Source organism: Pan paniscus, chromosome 7 (assembly GCF_029289425.2).
Source record: "Pan paniscus chromosome 7, NHGRI_mPanPan1-v2.0_pri, whole genome shotgun sequence".
Classification (NCBI taxonomy): domain Eukaryota; kingdom Metazoa; phylum Chordata; class Mammalia; order Primates; family Hominidae; genus Pan; species Pan paniscus.
This window is the reverse complement of record NC_073256.2, coordinates 104,462,215-104,475,326: the sequence shown is the minus strand read 5'-3', so window position 1 is coordinate 104,475,326 and position 13,112 is coordinate 104,462,215. Positions and strand designations below refer to the sequence as shown.

The following is a 13,112-nucleotide window of genomic DNA, read 5'->3' as shown; positions in this document are numbered from 1 at the left end:
CCAAAGCCTCCAACTCCCTTGACTTCACTATTACGCCTGCAAGAAATGCCCAGTGGATATGATGCCACTAGGGTTCAAGTTCCCTTTTTACTACAAGAACTTAGGCAAATAAAGGGAGACCTGGGAAGGTTCTCTGATGACCCTGATATATAGAGGCTTTCCAAAAGTAACCCAAGTATTTGATCATACATGGAGAGATGTTATGTTCTTCTAACCCAAACCCTGACTGCTGTGGAGAAACAGGTAACCTTACAGGCAGCAGAAAAGTTGGGATAAACAACATGTCTCCTATAGCCAAAGAAAACCTCCTCATCCAAGAAGGGGAACTAAACAACTTGGAAGAAACTGGAAGGGGGATTAGAGAACAATAACAGGAACAAGAAACTCCATTTCCAACAGGGAGTGAGGCAGTACCCCTTAAGAATACTAATTGGAACCCCAGTGATCCTATACATGAGTGGGAAAGAAAACACTTTCTAATGTGCATACTGGAATGCTTATAAAGGATCAGGGCCAAATCGCTTAATTACTCTAAGCTATCTATGATAGATCAAAAACCAGATGAAAATTCCTTGGCCTTTATGGAAAGTCTGAGGGAAGCTTTACTGAAAAAGACCTCTCTATCTCCTGATTCAATTGAGGGGCAGTTAATATTAAAAAACAAGTTTACTAATCAGACAACCCCTGATATCAGAAGGAAGCTATGGAAGCAGGCTATAGGACTGAGTAGCACCTCAGAAAAATCTCCTGAGCATGGCCACCTTGGTCTTTTACAACAGGGACCAGGAAGAGGCCCAGGAAAAAGAGAGGAAGTACAAGAGAGAGACACAGGCACTAGTGCTTGCTTTACAGGCCTATAAACTCCAGGATCCCCAGGGTACGCCTGCAAATTGTTACCAGTGTGGTAAGCCGAGACATTTCAAAAGGGAGTGCCCAGGCAACAAAAAGAAGCCACCTTGACCCTATCTAGCTTGTAGTGGGGACCACTGGAGGTTGGACTGTCCCTGGAGGCATAAATCACCAAGTCCAAGGCCAGTCTCACAGATGGTCCAGCAGGACTGATGGATCCTGGGACTCAGATCTGTTGGGAACAGGTCCCCCAAAATCTGGCCATAAACTGGCCACAAAACTGGCCATAAACAAAAATCTCTGCAGCACTGTGACATGTTCGTGATGGCCATGATGCCCATGCTGGAAGGTTGTGGGTTTACCAGAATGAAGGCAAAGAACACCTGGTCCACCCAGGGTGGAAAACCACTTAAAGGCATTCTTAAACCACAAACAATAGCATGAGCGATCTGTGCCTTAAGGACATGCTCCTGCTGCAGATTACTAGCCAAACTCATCCCTTTATTTCAGCCCATCCCTTTGTTTCCCATAAGGAATATTTTTAGTTAATCTATAATCTATAGAAACAATGCTTATCACTGGCTTGCTGTTAATAAATACGCGGGTAAATCTCTGTTTGAGGCTCTCAGCTCTAAAGGCTGTGAGACCCCTGATTTCCCACTCTCCACCTCTATATTTCTGTGTGTGTGTCTTTAATTCCTCTAGTGCTGCTGGGTTAGGGTCTCCCCAACTGAGCTGGTCTTGGCAAAGATCCTTGACTCCAGAAGCTCAAAGTGCCCTCACTATCCAGGAGCCCTGGGTGATTCTGGAGGTGGAAGGGAAGAAAGTAGACTTCCTTCTGGACACTGGAGCCAGTCTTTTGGTTCTCCTCTCCAATCCAGGCATTCCCTCCTCCCCTAGCATGACTGTGATGGACATCTCAGGGAAGCCCTTAACTCGAAATTTTTCTCAGACCCTCATCTGTAGTTGGAGGAACCTGCTTTTATCTATGCCTTTTTAATTATGCCTGAAAGTCTCACTCCTTTGCTAGGCAGGGATATTCTAGCCCATATGTGAGCTGCCATCCTAATGGCTTCAGAACAAACTCTTTATCTCCTCTTAGTGTAAACCAATATTAACTTACAGGTATGGGTAATTCAGGGAAAGATTGGCTGAACAATCGCTATACCAGTCCAGATTCACTTTAAGGATTCCACTTCTTTTCCTAAGCAGAAACAATACCCCCTACAGCCAGAAGCTGAAAAAGGACTAGATATCATCATGGATAACTTAAAAGCACAAGGCCTCCTTAGGCCCTGCAACAGCCCCTGCAACATCCAATATTAGGAGTGCAGAAACCCAGTGGGGAATGTAAGCTAGTTCAGGACCTACATCTCATTAATGAGGCTGTGGTTCGAATTAATTGGGTGATTATTAATCTCTATACTCTGCTAACCCAAATATCTGAGGGATCTAAATGTTTCATGGTTTTAGACCTAAAGAATACCTTCTTCTACATTTAGTTGCACCCTGACTCTCAATACCTGTTTGCCTTCAAAGATCCCTCTGGCCAGACTGCCCACCTAACCTGGACAGTGCTGCCTCAAGGATTCTGAGACAGCCCTCACTTGTTTGGGCAGGCAATTTTGAGAGATCTCTCTTAGTTGTCTCATCCTCACATTAAAATTTTACAATGCTGATGATATTCTCCACTGTACCTCATCTGAGAGGGCTTCTCAGGAAGGCACTGAAGCTCTTCTTAATTTCCTAGCTAAGAGAGGATATAAAGTTTCAAAATTTAAGGCTCAGCTTTGTCAAACCTCAGTGAAGTACCTAGGTTTACTCCTGTCAGAGGGAACCAGAACATTGGGCAAAGAGAAGATTAAGCCCATTACCTCCTTTCCCCTTTCCCAAATCCTCAACCAGCTAAGAATATTTTTGGGTACTACAGGCCTTTGCAGATTGTGGATACCCAGGTATGGTGAAATTGCTCACCCTTTATATCACCCTATAAAAGACACCCAGGTGCTAAAACTCACTCTCTTACCTGGGAATCTGAAGCCCAAAAATCCTTTAACTAGCTAAAGCAAGCCTTAATTAAAGCACTGGCCCTTAGTCTTCCCATAGGAAAGGCATTCAATCCTTATGTCTCAGAAGGAAAGAAATAGCCTTGGGAGTTTTAACTCAGGCCCAAGGTCCATCCCAGCAGTCTGTCAGTTACCTAAGTAAGGGGCTTGATTTGGTGGCTAAAGGTGCCACAGTGACTCTTCTGGTGCCAGAGGCCACCAAGTTAACCATGGAGAATAATTTAACTCTTTATACTCCACATAATACAGCAGGACTGCTATCCTCTAAAGGGAGTCTCTGGCTAACAAACAATCACCTCCTCAAATATCAAACCTTGCTGCTAGAGGATCTACAGTTCAGTTAAAAATGTGCCCTTGCCTAAACCCTGCCCTTTCCTCTCAGAGGAAACCAGAGAACCTGAACATGATTGTGAACAGATAGTAGTACAAACCTATGAAGCCAGGGAGGATCTCAGAGAAACTCCCCTAGAAAATCCAGATTGGACTGTCTTCACAGATGGAAGTTCCTTCACAGAACAAGAAACCCATAAGGCAGGGTATTCAGTAGTCACCCTGAATGTCATTATTGAGAGTGCACATCTCTCACTGGGCATCAGTGCTCAACTAGCTGAGCTAGTTGCTCTCAGAAGGATGCTCAAATAAAGCAAAGGAAAGGCAGTTAATATTTATACTGATTCTAACTATGCTTTTCTGGTTCTCCATGTCCATGCTGATATCTGGAAGGAAAGACACCTCCTCACTGCTAATGGATCTTCCATTAAATTCATCAGGAAATAGGCAGACTTCATCCTCAATTTTCCTTCTGTAGGAAGTGGCAGTAATGCATTGCAGAGTACATGAGAAGGGTATGGATGACATAACTGAGGGAAATAGACTAGCAGATCAAGCAGCCAAATCAGCAGCAAAAAGACCCAGGAGATCTGACACATTTGAGACCCCTCTAATCTGGGAGGGCTCCATAAGAGAAGTAAGACCTCAGTATTCTTCTGCAGAAATAGAATAAGCCACATCTCGAGGATACACTTTTCAGCCCTCGGGATGGTTACACTCAGAGCACAGTAAAGTCCACTTGCCAGCCTCTAGTCAGTGAAAAGTTCTTAAACTCCTTCACCAAACCTTTCACCTAGGTGGGGATAAGACTTATCAATGCACCCAAAGATTGTTTTGGGGGGAAAACCTACTAAAAATGGTCAGCTTGTTAATGCTCGTGAAACTTGCCTTAAAAATAATCCCCTCAACAGGCAGCTCCTTCCCCACCAAATTCAAAGGATAGGAAGTTATCTGGCAGAAGACTGGAGAATAGAATTCACCCATGTGCCAAAAGTAAGGGGCATTCCATATCTTTTAGTATAGATAGACACCTTGACTAACTGGGTGGAGGCATTTCCATGTCAAATAGAAAAGTCCTCTGAGGTGGTAAGAGTACTAATTAATGAGATAACTTCTTGTTTTGGACTCCTGAAGTACCTCCAAAGTGACAATAGCCCCCTCATTTAAGGTGTCTGTTACCCAAAAGCACTGGGCATATAATACCATCTACATTGTGCCTCGAGACCACAGTCTTTATGAAAAATAGAAAAAAAGATGATGTCATTAAGAGGTACCTGAGGAAGCTCTCTCAAGAAACTCACCTCCCTTGGGTTACTCTTCTTCCCGTGGCTTTACTACAGGTGAGAAGCACTGCCTCCAAATTGGGTTTAAGCCCTTTTGAAATAATGTGTGGTTGGCCTTTTCTTACCAACGATTTTCTATTTGACAAGGAAACTTCTGAATTAGCTAAATATATAACCTCCCTTGCCCACTTCCAATAGGAATGAAAACAACCATTGGAAGCTGAACCCCCAAGAAATAGGACTGCCCTTATTTAACCCAGAAGACTTGGTGTTAGTGAAGACTCTTCCCTCTCTTTCCGCTTCTCTAGACCCCAATTTGCAAAGACCTTACACTGTCCTCCTCTCTACCCTCTCAAAGGTTAAGGTTGCAGGTATCAACTCTTGGATTTATCACACTCAAGTCAAAGCCTGGAAAGCAGAGAAAGCAGCCCCTGACATCCCAGAAGAGCATCCCAGGTACCAATGTGAAGAAGTCAGGCACCTTACACTGAAAATTAGAAAAGATAAGTAAATGAGTGAGGACTACCCAACTAACTCAATCCCACCTTTACCCTACCAGATTCTTTCAGTTATTTCCACTTTTCCTTTTGAGATCTGCTGTCAGGTATTGCAGCTTCTTTTTGATGCAAATTTATAGGGGGACTTTGATTATCCATGGGACCAAATTCGTAACTCCATAGACCCCCCTAGAGGAAAACCCAATATTTTGACAAATAGAAACTCAGATGGAAATCATTAACTACACCATACTTGCAGGAATTATTTTGCTTACTTTGCTTTTGCAGTAGGGTTACACCCTGTGGCACCTCCTGAGTGGAAAAGCAGACAGACAGTCTCACTTCTGTAATATTTTTCTGAGTTATTATCTTCATCGCAGGGATGGCAGTAACAGATAAGAGGCAAATTTGTTTCTGTCAAGCTTAGTAGCATTCACTGTTAGAGGCAGGAATGCTTTTTAGTCTTTGACCCAAACAGTACCAGCCATTGCTCATCTATACAGCAAGACTAATTGCTGGGTTTTCCCTGAACAATTTGCTCAGTTTAATAACACTGAAACTGGGAGGCTTCTTGATGATCCTTAACTCCTAGTCCTGGGGTTCCCTTTGATAGCTTTGCCCTTAACCATCAAGAACTTGTCAGGTATAAATGGAACTTGATATGGGAGCACTTTTAATTCTACCCAGGAAGACACATCCCCTGGGGATAAGACACATCCTTAGACTAGGTGAAGCTGATAGAATGATAGCAAATGCCTCCCTCTGCTTTGAAAGCAGAGGAAAAGTGCTATACCCGGGAAATCTCAAATAGTGCAACATTACACTTACAATCTCTAAAAGTGAGGAGGTCTGGAGGGTAAAAAAAGGAGAAAGCTAATCTAACATGTGAGATAAAATGTTGAAAAACTTAAAAAACCCATCCACGCCTCCTAACTGTGATTCTAAATTTGAGTGGCAGCCCCTGGGTAACTCCTCTTACCAGTATTACATCAGAATAACAAATAACACACGGTCCTTTCCAAATATGCCACCTCAGGGAATCCCAGACCCCTGTAAGATATTTGATACTAGTAATAACCTACACACTAGTGGGCGAAAAGGAGATGTCTGGACTGAGAGCGCCTGCATTAAGAATCAACTGAGATACTACTGGTCAGGACATATTATCTTCCAAAGCTCCATCTGTCAGCAGGATCCTTCCCACCTAGTGTGTAGAGTCCCAAATGGCACCATAAATGACTATACTTTGTATTTTTATCCCTATATCAAAGATGCTCCCATTAGATATAAGGGGAACCTCTTTATGAGGCGGAGGCAAAGACTAGCTGCATCTCTTACACATCACAACCTAGAATCCTCCCTTCAAGGGACAGGGCTTTATTTTCTCTGTGGTTCCTGGTTACACCTAATTCTCCCTAGGCATTGGAGGGGAACATGCACTATAGTGGCAGTGGTCCCCGACCTATTATTTTTAAACTCCACTGACATGGCAACATCATCTGATGGAATTCATAATCTGTGCTCCTTTCTAGAAAGTACCCTATCTCAGGTACACTAAACACAGAGGTCTATTACTTCCATAACATGGTATGGAGATCTAACTGAGAGAGAGGACTAGGGAGGACATGCACACAACATTCCTATACTGGAAAAACCAGGAATGGGACATGCTATAGCCAGAGGCCTATTTTGATTTGCTGGTATTTCTCTTTTTGAGAGATCAGTACTTAATATCTCTATTATGATGCAACAAGGGTGGAAGACATCAGTAGGAGCCAAAGAGGCACAACAACAATCCATAAACTCTCTAGCCTCAGTGGTAATGCAAAATAGATGAGCCCTAGATGTTTTTACAGCCAAAGTAGGGGGGCACCTGTGCACTCCTTTTTTTTTTTTTTTTTTTTTAATGAGAGGAAGTCTTGTTCTGTCTCCCAGGCTGGAGTGCAGTGGCACGACCTTGGCTCACTGCAACCTCCGCCCCCCAGATTCAAGCAATTCCCCTGCCTCAGCTTCCTGAATAGCTGGGACTACAGGCGTGCGCCACCATGGCTGGCTAATTTTTTGTATTTTCAGTAGAGACGGGGTTTCACCATGTTGGCCAGGATGGTCTCAATCTCCTGACCTCGTGATCTGCCCACCTCGGACTCCTAAAGTGCTGGGATTATAGGCGTGAGCCACCATGCCTGGCCGGCACATGTGCGCTCTTTTTTTTTTTTTTTTTTTTTTTTTGAGACGCAGTCTTGCTCTGTCGCCCAGGCTGGAGTGCGGTGGCGCAATCTCAGCTCACTGCAAGCTCCGCCTACCGGGTTCATGCCATTCTCCTGCCTCAGCCTCCCGAGTAACTGGGACTACAGGCACCTGCCACCACGCCCGGCTAATCTTTTGTATTTTTAGTAGAGACGGGGTTTTACCATGTTAGCCAGGGTGGTCTTGATCTCCTGACCTCGTGATCCGCCCGCCTCGGCCTCCCAAAGACCTGTGCATGTGTATTCTTAAATGAAGCATGTTCCTTTTGGATCAACACCTCTAGCCAATTGGAATAAAACTTACAGGTGCCTAAGAATCAAATTGGAATCATTGACACATTAAGAGAAAGAGCAGGCTTCAGTCCCAGGTAGCTACAATCCCTTCTTGAAAGATTCCAGTCTTCTTTTTAGACCTAGTTAGCTCTCCTTTACTGGGACCTCTTTTTCTTGTATGTCTTGTGTTAAGTTTGGACCCTGTATACTCAATGCTATAACCCAAATTGTTTCCTCTCACCTAGAGGCTATTAAACTCCAAGTAGTGCTGCAAATGGAACCCCACATGGACATGCCATTCTTCCAAGGACCTTTGAACCAGGCCCAGAAGAAACCCTAGCTGGTGTTCTCGACACAACACCCCTCTCCATCAGGAAGTATCTAGAAATACCATTGCCTGACCTTCCTAACAGCAGTTAGGGTCTCTTATCCTGAAGTGGGGGTAATGAGGGAGAAGAAAAGGAAAAATCAGTTAGGCAGACAACTATGGCTAGTTGGAGAAGCAGCTCTGAAAAATCACAGCTACAGGCAAAAATACAGCAGCCTGAAGAAAACTCAGGCTGCAGCTGTACAGATAAGTAGGCCAGGCAGCCAAGGTCCCGCATAGAAGCCTTTTGTTCTTTTAGTGATTAGTGGGCTCCCAGGAAAAATGTTCCTCCCTTTTTCAGACATGACTATGGCAGGCTTCATAGTAGCTTGCACAGGAAGGGGAGGGGAACTGACCTAAAACAAACTCACAATTATATAAACAAGAAAAGCTATGCTTGTGCTTACCTAGAGACATCCCACAGCTGTAAAGATGGGGAGAATTGTACAGACAGCTTTTCACATAAGAAAAGTTACTCAAACTGCTACAGAGATGAGAGGAGTTTCTTATAAAAGTTGGCATTCCACTGTAAAATGTCAACTTGTCCAGGATCCCTCTGCTATGGAGAGCTGTCTTCTTTTGCTTATTAAACTTTTGCTCTAACCTCACTCTGGCGTCTGTGTCTATGCTCCTTAATATTCTCAGTCATGAGACCACAAGCTCAGATAACACCCCAGAAAACATGACCAATGACCCTAAACTGTTTCAAAAGGAAGGAAGGGAGGGAAGGAAAAAACAACCATTTAACTTATCCAAGGATATATCCAGATTTTGTGGGATCTGACACTTATATAACATTATCTCTCTTTAATAAAAATAATACAAAAATAATGCACTTTTTCAAAAAAACAAAAAAAAACACAAAAACATATGATCATGTGAACAGACTGTGAAGCTCAATTTTCATTAGCTTCAATGTAAATATGCTTCTGTAGAAAACCAAAATAAAACTTTGAAGAAATATTAAGTCTTGAAAATAAAACTAAAGTCCTTTCTAAAGCCATCTATCTTGCATAAACATATAAAGGACACAAATAATGACTCAGATCATAGAGATTATTTCACCATGTGTGACTCTTTCTACCAAAGACATTAAAGCAATAAAGTCCAAGGTAGAAGTAAAATATCACAGAGAGGAAGGGGAAAGCCTGAAACCAACTTCTTTCTGACAGTGGGATGGGGAGGAAATATGACCAGGGCAGGGATGAAATAGCAAAAAAATGAAATACCAGATTTCTCGCTGTTGCTACGCAAAAGAGATAATGAGTTTTCAGAAACATCGAGAGGTAAGAGGGAGCCTGAGAACATTAACCAGGGACTGGCAGAGAGTAAGGAAGAATGCAAACAACTGGGTTATCTGGGTGATTAAGGAATGATTGGGCAGAGACAGTGATGAGTCTTCTGATTCTGGATACTGCTGGTTAGCTACAGCTCCTATGTGATGAGCATATAGCAGAGCTGTTTCCCACCCTGCTAAGGGAACCAGAGTTCCAGGGGACTGACCTAATATCAGAGCCCAAAGGCCACTGAGTAAAGGGAGTGAGACTGACATTTGATATCAGAACTAAATATCAAAAATTCGGAAACATTAGTGGAACATACATACGGTTTACAGACAAAATGTGTTGAATCAAGAATTCTATATATATAGCAAAATATAAGGAGAAATTAATACAGCCAAAATTATTGTGAATAATTGTCATTAATCTCTCTCATTATATCAGACTACATAGATATGTGTATTATACACACATGGAGTCCTGAGGAGTAAGCAACTATGAGGAGGGAAGCCCAGGTCAGGGAGGGTCCTAGATTGGGGAGAAAAATGAACAATTGCTCTGAGAGAAGGCTAATTGCAAACAACCTACAGGTACAACCACCTCATTCCATTGGCACAACAACCTGTTCCACACAAAACCCCCTCCAGCATGACCCTGTAACATTTCCCACTGGCCCCTGCCTCTGCAGACAGCCCCTTCTCTGCTGTGCTGCCTGTTGCAGCATTGCAACATATCTTCATACTTTCTCTAATAAATCTGCCTTTCCTTACCTACAGCTGTCTTGGCAAATTCCTTTATTGCCCATAACATCAGCCCCAGCTAGTTCCACCCACAACAACACACACAGCACACATATGCACATATGTACATAAGTGTATTTTTGTGTATTATATATCTGTATATAGATATAATTTCTAAGATTAAAATTATATCTATAAAATTTAGAGGAATTTATAAAAATATAACAAGCATATTTATAATACAATCTACTATATTTTACATATTATATTTATTTACATGTTTATTGTATAATTATTTATAACACATAATTGTTAGTGAAAACATAACCAATTATCTACTTCCAACTTTTTGCTCTGAAAACAGATGAATATAACACACTCTGTTGACCATAAAATATTTATAAGTATTATTTCACAGAAAACTCTCCAAAAGGGGTCTTGCTGGCTCCTGATTGTCCAGTCGCTCTTTAATCTATTCTGGTCAATATTTCTTCCCCATCATTTAACTTTTGTTGAAATCACCAACTACCTCATCTTTCCAAATATAATTATCAACCCCCAAATGGCAATCAATTCATACTCACAGCATCATCGTATATAGTTTATTACTTAGCCCCGTTCTGCCTTTCTTTACCTACAGAAAGGCAGACACCACTACAGAATACCCGCAAGCAGTTCTTTTCAAGACCGTGGTTTTAAACACTATCCCTGGGCTGATGGCTCATTTGTATCTTTGCCTCAGGCCCTCACCTGAGCTCCAGATGCTTATATTCCATGGTCAAAGCAATTTCTCCACTGGGATATATTTAATAGACAAATTCAAAGTTAGTATCTAAGACAGATTTATTGATTTATCTGACACCAAAAACTCTGCCTTTGGCCAACCCATCTTCCTCTTAGTAAACAAAAGCACCACAGCACAGGCCGAAAAGTTGAGCAGTAACTTTAACTCTCTTTTGCATAGGCCCCAAATTCAATTTATTAGCAATTCCTCTCTACCCACAAATCAGATGGTAAACCTGACTACTTCTTACCATCTCTAGTGTAGGTTCAAACTTAATAAAGTCACCTTCGTCATCACTCTCCTAGATTACTAGAATATTCTTCTACCTGGTGTCCCTGCTTTCTTTATTCCTGCAGCATGATATCTAGTCCACCCAGTAACAAACACAACACTAACCATACTTAGGTCAGAGTATTCCCTCTCCTGCTCAATACCCATAGATGGTTTTCTTATTTTTTTTGAGACGGAGTCTTGCTCTGTCGCTCGGGCTGGAGTGCAGTGGCGTGATCTTGGCTCACTGCAAGCTCCGCCTCCCGGGTTCACGCCATTCTCCTGCCTCAGCCTCCCAAGTAGCTGGGACTACAGGCACCCGCCACCATGCCCGGCTAATTTTTTGTATTTTTTAGTAGAGACGGGGTTTCACCGTGTTAGCCAGGATGGTCTCGATCTCCTGACCTCATGATCCACCTGCCTTGGCTTCCCAAAGTGCTGGGATTACAGGTGTGACCATAGATGGTTTTCAAGTCCAGCTTTCTATGGATTGTCAAATAATCTGCCCCCAATCACCTTTTATCTCTCATCTAAGAACATTTTTCTCCTCCCTCACCATACTTATTTCACACCAACGTGGTTGCTTTTGTGCAAATAACCTAGTTTCTGCCTGAGACTTTTACACTGGCTATTCCCTTAGTTCTGCACCACAACCCCCTAAGCCCAAATGCTCACATTGCTCAGGGATATCCATAAGTTATCTTTTCAAATGTCACATTCCTCGGCCTTTTCTGAACACCATAGCTAAACATGTCTCCCCTACCCCTCCTGTCATTCCCTAACCGTTTATCTTTCTTTATCTGGCTTCATAGTAGTTCTTACAGCTTCAGGCTATACTATTTTCTATTTACATACCTTTTATTGCTTGGAACCTCACTAAAAATATATTAGGCTGGTGAAAAGTAATTGTAGTTTTTGCTATTACTTTTAAATGGCAAAAACTGCAATTACTACTGCACCAGACTAATATAATCATTTTTCTATATTTAAGTATTTTAAAAACAAGTTTGCAATTACTTTTGTAATCTGAGGCAATAAATTATTTTAACTAGAAAGTGTAATGACATACAACATATAAATTAATAATGGGAGGAATGCTTCCTAACGAAACACTTATTTTATCATATCCTAGTAGAAAATTTAAAAGCTTTATTATATTTATTATTGAATAATAAATATTAAAAATAAATTAAATATTCAACTCAATAATTTTAAAAAACACACAAAATAAACCTAAGAAAATTGCATGTTAAGAATTCATTACAGGCCAGACGCAGTGGCTCACTCCTGTAATCCCAGCACTTTGGGAGGCCAAGGAGGGTGGATCACGAGGTCAGGAGATGGAGACCATCCTGGCTAACACCATGAAACCCCATCTCTACTGAAAATACAAAAAAATTAGCCAGGCGTGGTGGCAGGCACCTGTAGTCCCAGCTATGCGGGAGGCTGAGGCAGGAGAATGGCATTAACCCGGAAGGCGGAGCTTGTAGTGAGCCAAGATCGCACCACTGCACTCCAGACTGGGCAACAAAGCAAGACTCTGTCTCAAAAAAAAAAAAAAAAAAGAAAAAGAATTCATTACAACAAAGCACAAAGTAAATGCATTTGTAAATACACATGAATTCACCATTGCAAAATTGTAATTGAAAAAATTACAGTGAAAGAAATCTGACCTAACCAACTCCATCTTGCTTTTAATCTCCAAGCTGTCCTTGTCCATTCCTGGGCATAGCCCAAATTAACTATGGGAAGAACTTACTTTACAGTTTGAAACAAAGACAGTAACAGTCTGTCTCAAAAAACCCCCTTCTTCCTGGGGACTAGACTGCCTTTGTAGAACTAACAAATTACTCACAAGATTGGAGATTATGGTTTAGGAGTCATACAGTTGGAGGCTACAAGATTTTGACCTTCCCCAAATTGCTCCTGGAGATAACATCACTATTTTGGGACCAAAGATCAGTGTTTGAGATATTTTGCAGACCCTGTATTTGATGGATCAGCTGTCACCACCCAGATCAGTAAACTGACTCATCTGGTCTTGTGGCTCCCCACCCAAGAACTGACTCAGTGCAGAAGACAGCATTGACTCCCTATGAAATCATAGGGATTGATATCCATAGGGAG

At 42.0% G+C, this 13,112-nt stretch overlaps 1 protein-coding gene across 3 annotated transcripts in view; it reads right to left on the bottom strand.

The window, feature by feature from the left end:
• CNBD1 (cyclic nucleotide binding domain containing 1) overlaps window positions 1-13,112 on the bottom strand; it is a 636,725-nt gene that overhangs the window by 445,486 nt on the left and 178,127 nt on the right. The window lies entirely within an intron of this gene.